Genomic DNA, 8,662 nt, shown 5'->3' with positions numbered 1-8,662 from the left:
CTATTTGTCTTTGTTCATATCGTATACAGGGTAATGCAGGATTGGTTGTGATTTGCCAATAATTTCCATCCCCATTAGAATCAACCAAATCAAGAGGAAGCCCAACACCAGTTTCTAAAGCTATGTCTGACAAGACCCTACGTGAGTTCTCTGCTCCAAGCACCGAAAACATTCGCACTAGACCAACACTCAGAACTACCAACCTCGAGTTGAGCTCAAGCCAAGCCTCATTAACATGGTGCAAGCTACCCCATTCAGTGGAAAGACACATGAAGATGCTAGTGCTCATCTTCAGGATTTTCTGGAGATAAGTAGCACAGTCGTCATCAAGGACGTTGCTCAAGACATCATACTACTTCACTTATTTCCATTCTCACTAGTGGGATGGGTGAAGCAGTGGTTCTACACCAACAAGGATAACATCAATACATGGGCAAAGTGTTCAAAGGCCTTCCTAGAAAAGTTTTTCCCTATAGGCAAGACCAATGCCTTAAGAGGAAAGATTTCAAACTTCCAACAGCAGAAAGGAGAGACCATTCCAGAAGCAAGGGAACATTTTCAAGAATATGTTTTAGATTGCCCTCATCATGGAATGGAAGATTGGTTGCTCATGAAAAGTTTTTACCATGGATTAACTCAGAAAGCTCATGAACAACTTGACGCCACTGCCGAAGGAACATTTATTTCACTCACCCTTAGAAAAGCTAAAACTTTTATGGAGAAGATAGCCTCTAATCAAGGCTGGTCATCATGCGATATTCAATCATGCAATAAGAGTGAAGAAGTACCAGAAGAGGTGTGTGCGCTGTCAACCAAAATGGACGTATTGTTGAATTGGCTTGAACAGTGAGACAATTACAAGAAAGATCGTTAGGCCATTCAAGATGCTTTTAATGCTCAAAACACATGTGAAGAGTATTTGGGGATTGAATTTCCTAAATATCAAGAAGATGCAAACATCGTCATCAATAACTCGGCTCCACAACAACAGAGAAAAGGATGGAAACAACAACAATGGTCAACTTACCAAGGTAAGTATCCAGGTAATTACTACAATTCTTCTAATCCCAAGCAACCATCCTTAAGAGACTTAATCTTAGAACAAGCTAGGATTAATGAGAGTATTTCTAAAAAGCTTGCTTTTAATGACAAGGTCCTAGAAAATATAAATACTAAAATGGATAGTTTTTCTTCCACGTTAAAAAACCAACTTAGCTATAATAAAAAGATAGAATCACAATTAGCCCAGTTGGCTGCTGCTCTGCCTTTTGCCACTAACCTTGAAAAGGTCAACGCCATAACCACAAGAGGTGGCAAGTCTACTCGTGATCCACCATATCCGACAATGATAGGTAGGACACACCAGTGGTAGTGCAGGAGGAGGAGAAGAGAAATGATGAAGTTGAAGAAGCTGGGCCACTAGAGCGAGAGAGTTACAATAAGGTTTTCATGACACGACCCTCGTACCGTTTCCATGCAGAAATCAGAAAGCCAAAATGGATGAGCAGTTTGGTAAGTTTGTAGAGGTAATTCAAAAGTTATATATCAATATCCCGTTGCTAGATGCCATACAGGTACCTACCGATGCGAAGTATCTTAGAGACATCCTCAACAATAAAAGACCACTGCCCACCACTGAGGTAATCAAGCTAACGGAGGAGTGCAGTGCGGCCATCCTAAACACTTCACCAGTCAAGAAGAAGGATCCATGATGCCCCACTATCGACTGTTCGATTGGGAGCCAAAACTTTGAGAATGCGTTATGCGATCTTGGAGCAAGTGTCAGTGTCATGCCCAAGAAGGTCTTCGACAAGCTCAACCATTAAACACTCACACCAACATCATTGTGTTTGCAACTAGCTGAGCAATCGGTCCGCTACCCTGCAGGAATCACTTAGAATATTTTGGTAAAAATATGAAACTTTTTTGTTCCTATAGATTTTGTGGTACTTGACATGCAGGAGAACATGAAGACACCCCTTATACTTGGAAGACCCTTCCTAAGTACTATGAATGCGCACATTGATGTTGGAGCGGGATAAATTAAATTCCATATTAACGGAAAGGAAGAGCAGTTCGCTTTCAAGCCAAAACCGGAACAATGCTATAATTTGGAGTGTCTTGAGAAGCAAGTATCAAGGTCTCCATCTCCGGGACCGATGGATACACCTGAAGAATAAACCTGAATGGAGAAGTTTGGTTCGGTGGACTTAAAATTCCGAACCCTCGCCGAGAGGTAACTCGGTAGTTATCTATATTTACTTTTTGCATTATATTTTTACTTCAGCATATTTACTTCTTAAAACTTGCATTAGAAAAATGAAATAAACAATTCTCATCATGGCATATTAAAAATTCAAGCCCCATGTAAATAATTTTTATGGAGTGTAAAAACCCTGTAAGAAATATTTACTGTGGAGGCGTAAAAATATAAAAATACCATCATTCATCTTATATTTCATAGTATCACAAAAGTATTTTTGCATTGCATACTTATGCATGTATATGGTAGAAATACGATTACTAGGACCCACAAACACGTGGGGCCCACCACCATCACCTTCATATCTCCACCACCCTCACTCTACACCATCTAGGAGATATTTTCCACCAAAAGGTGCACTTCACCTACTTAACCACGAAACAAAGGAAGCGTTAGGAAGGCCACCTTGTGGGGCCAGCCGGCCCCACCACTAGGCCGGGTGGCCTCCCTCTCTCCCGTCTATAAATACCACTTCTCCTGGCTGCTCAACTCACTCACACATACTACATTTCTCCATTCCAAATTCAAAAATCTAGTTTCAAATTTCATAGTTAAAATTCTCTTGAATAGAGAAGTGTTGGAGTAAGAAAGAGTGTGGAAAAGTTTGAGTGTGAGAGTAGTGCTAAAATCTTGAGAAAGAGAGGAAGAGGTGCTGCTGAAATTTGAGCAAGAAAATAGAGTTTAAGAGTGGTAGTGTTGTCCAAATTAAGAGAGGAACTTAAAAAGAATTTGGGTGGAAGTCATGCCAAACTATTGATTAGAAAAATTCTTTAAAAATTATTGGACGAATAACCCCCTGGACGATTGAATTTTGGATGGCTAACCACTAATATTTTTATTTCCCTAACCCTGTTCCACGTGTTGTGTTGTTTTTGTCTGTTTTTACAGGAAAATGTGGAAGACCGTGAAGGGCGAGCTCACCTGAGTGGGATCATCCTGTTCAACAAGAAGTTCTTTGTCCTAGGCAAGTGATATGCAAGTCGATCCTCCATCCCCCACTGTTGGAGCGTCATCACAATCAGCCCCCACAAAGAAGAACGTTCTTCTACAAGACAAGCAACTCAAGCTCTGGGATGATAGGGAGAAGAACATCTACAAGAAGCTGAAGGACCAGGATTTCATCCTCATCCCTACCTTCGATCCTGCCCTACTGCAGTCCACAGGTATGGGAGGATGCATGGGAAATAGATGAGTCAGGGTGCAAGCTTTTGACTATTGAATTTTTATGCACTTTACAAACCACTGACTCAGAAGTCTCATTTAGGTTCTTTGGGAAAGAATTTTCTTTTCCCTAGAAGAACTTTTGTGAGCTTTCAGGATTCCCTGCTCAGTGCACAATTGATGTAGACTCAGCTATACAAGACTTTGATAGGAATAAGTTTTGGAGGGAGATATCAAAAGAAATTGTCTACTGCCGCCCTCGCACCAATGACATTCACCACCCTACTTTGTGGTTCATGCACAAATGGCTAGGATTTTCTCTTTTTCCTAGAAATGACTTCCGCACAATTATTATATGACATGGTTAAAAGAAAGAAGGTCTCACCTATAAAATTCATGATGGCACAATGGGCAAAAATTCCTAGACTTAAGGGAGATGTTGGGTGCACTTCTTTGGTCACCCGCATAGCTAGAAATTTGGGTTTGCTAGCAAATGCTTCCTATGGATTATTGATTATGGCTATTTTAATCATGCACACTTGTTAAAAAAGGGCAAGGATGGGAAAATAGTCATGATGTATATGGACTACATAAATGAGTTTTTGTTACCAGACTGGAACCTCAGTCTGTATGCAGTAGATTTGTTTGTCTTTGATTTGTAGAGAAAGGAGGAAGCACCTCGCAGGAGTGCCTCTACGAGGATCACTCACAATCCACAACCTCGGTACCATGGAGATGACCCCATTCTAGAAGGACCCGCCTTCACTAGCTACACATGATTTGATCAAGCAGGACCTTCCTAGGTGCACCGTCCTATGCATGTAGGCTGGGACTAGCTAGGATATTCTCGTATGCACCAACCTGAACATGCCGGGTGGGATCAGGGCTCAAGTGCGCAATGTTAAGATGACAACTTTGACTACTACTAGCAGCAGCCCTATGAAGAGGTTTCTAGTGGCTACTAGGGAGGACACATGTCCTTCTCTACTCGTGGCTACCATGACCATCCCATAGGTTATCATGAGCTGCGGATGGAACACTCTCGTTTCGACACCACACTCACCACCATCGAGGATGGCCAGCAGGAGATTCAGGACACTCTGCACCAGCATACCCATTGGAAAGAAGAAGCAGGACAACGCCTCGCCACTATCTAGCAGCAACAACAGGAGAATGACAATTTGAACTACTTGTTTGGTCATCTCCACATTGACCACCCGCCTCGCTGAAGGACCATAGCAACACCCAGCTTTGGGGAGGAGCCCCCATTATCTAAGGTAAGTTTTTCTTTCTTGCATTTTATTTTTTGTTGTTTATTTATTTTTAAGTTTGCTATTTATTAAAAAAAGTGTGTGTATATACATAGTTTGCTTTAAATTTAAGTTTGCTTAAGGTGTGCTTTAGTTTCTTATCTTGTTTTTAAGAGTCAATAAATAAATAGAACTTGAAGATGATCTCACATGATGGAAATGATGAATAGTTGTTGTGTTATAATTTCTTTCAAATACCTAGTTTTCAGCCTTGAATTTTCATAGGTTTTGGATGAAATTGATTTGACATAAGAATTTGCTCTAAACTCAAAACTCGTTGGTAGCATATGCTTGATCTAAGTCTAGGTAATTGACGGATATGATATGAGAAAGTCTGAGATGCTATTTATCTTGTTCTAAGTGACACTTGAATTCTAGAAATTTCTTTTGAAAAACATTAAAAAATCACATGATGAGATCATGTATGACAAAGCTTGAATTCCTACCAGAGCCAAACATGTTTATCTAGGCTAGGAAAACTTCCACTTATATGCTACTTGTTTTGCATAGAGTTTAGTCAAGCTTTGTTGGTGCCTTATGAGAGGTTTGTCATACTCTTAAATTCAAGATCACGTACACACCACACACATATGCACTACTCCTACACTAGGGGTAGGCGTAAAAACATGCCTTCCATCTAGATCCACCCAAAAATGTTTTACTGCTACATTGGGAGAAAACACCAAAAATATGCTTCATAGGTTTCCACCAAATAAATGCTCCAAGTTCTTATTGCTATCTCTCAAAAGTTTGCTGCAGAAAAGAGGCATGGGCAATGCAAAAGTTATTCATAAAAAGAAGAAGAAGAAGAAGAAAGAAGAATTGAAAAAATGGACAAGTGTCCAAGATATCTAAAACAATGGGTACTTAAATGCCCGCATAAAAAGAGATGAATAAGATAGCCCTTGTTTTGTTGCAATTATTTTCAAGGAGATATGTTTTCAAGGAGCATAGTAGAATTAGGCTAGCCACCATATGTGGCAGAACCGCCTGAAATAGCATGCTTCCGGAGGCGCTCATCTTCCACCAGATGCTAAGCACCCCGAAAGTAAGCTACATCGGACGGTTCCATCGAGCACACCCCAAGGGAGAACTTGAACAATCCCCGTTTTTCACCTAGGATCCAATAATGAAAACGAGTTTACATCACTTAGTCCATTTCATACAACAATAGTTCTCGAAAATACATTATTACAATACCAAGTTCAGAGTGCGGAATTTAAACATCAAAATTGAAATAAACATCTAACGATAAGATACAAGGATCCATCTATGCCCACCAGAAGAATCATCCACACAACAACCATTCCTCAAGCTGCACCTACAATAGGGGTAAATAAACCCTGAGTACACAATGTACTCGCAAGACTTACTCGACTAGTGGCAATAATTTTCTGACTCCAAAGAATATGATAAGCTTTTTGGTTTGCTGGGTTTCCTTTTTGCGTAAAGCATTACTAATAGTAAATCCTTATGTATATTTTTGTTAGCAGTCATGATTAGTTCATTAGCTAACCATTCAATGTAAGCACCTGTTCTACTTTCAAGCAAGAGTTGAGCAATCAGGTCCATTCATTCCCTTTCATGTTCCAGTTCTTACTATGGTGCTAGATCATAGCCTAGCCATACCGTATCACATGGTGATTCATGAACCAATGTATCCTAGCTGGGTACCCCGAAACACATGCCCTGCTTGTACCCTAGACACAAGCATGACCAACCCACCACTCTCCTATCAAGAGGTCTAGGTCCCCGTCCAAACTTGGACTCCAAGCCCCCACTCCTGAGTCCTGGACTCAGTGTGGTGCTTAGACCTCCACCATCCCTGCCTCCAATCAGTCGATCCAGAAAGAGCTAGAACCCACGACAAGAGAGCAATGAGCCTTCTCGCTCCCATAAGCAAGTATGTGCTTAGGATAATAAGTCTATGACCTAACTCGAATCCACAACAACGGACGGTCCTTAACCAACATGAATAGGGAAAACAGTGTAACCAAGTGTCGACATGAAAATGTTAACACACAGCAAGCCGAAAGGATCTGCTTGTCAGAGCAAGGCTGGAGATCTGCTTGGCTTCAATGCGGGACCAGTCGACCCTGTGAATTCCTCCCGAGGCGTGCCAGTCAATTGGACCTGCAATTGACAAGGAGAGAAAGTTTATCAGTTATTTATGGTGGAACATGCCAATTTTTGCCTAGACAGTTCCAAGTGTGCCGCTTTGGGAGCAGCCAGTGTTAGCCCACTAGATCACAGAGATATCCAACCACTCACTAATGCTGCCGAGCATGCGCTAGTGATGCCAACCATGAACTATCATTATTTTACCTCTAGTCATAGTGTGTGGTTGGACAAAGTTAGTCATGGTCGACAATGCTGGTGAGTGCTCGGTGATCTAGTGGACTAACAGCCAAACGGGAAAATCGATCAAATAACCGATACGAGAAGAAAATCGGCTGTTAAGAACTTAATACTCGTGGGTTGTGATTGACTTTATAATGACAATTGCAATGTAACCAATTTTAATGATTCTTTCCCTTGAGCTAAATCAAATTATGTCAATACGTAATGTAGAGCCAATGAATTTAGTAAGAAAAAGGGATATGCCACATGCACAATCGACTATTTGATACAGATAAACCCACGAACCGTCTAGACATAATCCATTACCACCAACAGTGAGGTTCGACCGGATCGATGCAAGTATGATGATAACAACAAACTAAATCTAGAGGATTCATAGAATCAACCATACTTCAACAGATTCATGAGAGCATGTCATATCTGTGAAAGCATAGACGAATCGGCTAAAAGAGCCGATTCGGGTAAAAAAGGATCATAGCATGTGAACAATCGACTATTCAACACAAGCAGACCTATCAACTCCTCAAATCTAACCTATCATCTTTAACAATGGGACTTGACTGGATCGATGTAGCCATAATAAAGATAGCAGATTCAATCCTTAAAGAAAAAGGATCTACTCATATTTAACAGGATCATGAAAACACACTATGAATGTTAAAATGCGGGCGACCGGCTATTTAGCCGATACAGGCATAGCAAACAGCCAGAGTCATGCCTGGTCGAAAGCAAACCTACCAGCTAGCCACCCTTAGGTAGAGCCGATAACTTGACCTTGATCTAATCTAAGCAGTGGAGGTCGACCAGATCGATGCAGCTGTACTTGAACTAGATAAAGATCAATAACTAGCTTATACTAGAGCTCGTAGTGGAGGTCGAACCTAACCGATGTAGCCGTACAAACAGAAGTATAAGCCATGATAGTACTTATAGACAAGCCAGAGGTCAGCTAGACCGATGTAGCCCTGCTTGTTGAAGAACTCGCTGAGATCTACTCTACTCCTACTCCTAAGGGTTGGCACAGAGCCAAAAAAGAAAGTAACTTGTATTGATTGATTGGATGTCCTTTTACAATAGCCGGGGTCCAATAATTATACCCAGAACCTAAGCATGAATCCTACTTAAGTATGACTCATTACAATCTTCGGCATAAGATAAAACATTCCTAATTTAAGATAACATGGACCCTAATCTTTCCCTTTTTGTAGAGTCTGACATGTTTTGTCTCGACGCCAACCATAGCTTTTTGTCGTTATCTGCTGGCGTCATCTGAAGAGAGCCGATTCTAGTGCTGCATTTGAACCAGTTGATATCGACCCTTATGCAATTGCTTCCTTGATGACATGATCTTGGAAGCTTTGAATTCCCATGTCCTTCTTCCCAAATTTTGGTGTAAACACATGCCCCAATTTTGGGATAAAATTAATTTTATTCCAAAATTACCACGCCTATGCTTCCGATAGGTTCATAGTCATGGGTAGAGAATCTTTATCTGGGGTCTACCATCTGTCACCATTTTTGCCAGATTATGAGCCCATGCTTCAAAGCTTTACGAGAGCATCATTGC

The 8,662-nt window shown here is 41.0% G+C and overlaps 1 non-coding gene across 1 annotated transcript; it reads right to left on the bottom strand.

Moving 5' to 3' along the window:
* Nucleotides 1-486: 486 nt before the first annotated feature.
* On the bottom strand, nucleotides 487-593 carry LOC136511237 (small nucleolar RNA R71). The gene has a single exon (XR_010772667.1). It is a non-coding gene; the product is annotated as a small nucleolar RNA R71 (small nucleolar RNA).
* Between the last annotated feature and the right edge of the window lie 8,069 nt (nucleotides 594-8,662).

The sequence above is a fragment of the Miscanthus floridulus genome, chromosome 1, assembly GCF_019320115.1.
Source record: "Miscanthus floridulus cultivar M001 chromosome 1, ASM1932011v1, whole genome shotgun sequence".
In the NCBI taxonomy this organism is placed as follows: Eukaryota; Viridiplantae; Streptophyta; class Magnoliopsida; order Poales; family Poaceae; genus Miscanthus; species Miscanthus floridulus.
Note: the sequence above shows the minus strand (reverse complement) of the source record. Positions and strands in the feature narration are given on the sequence as shown.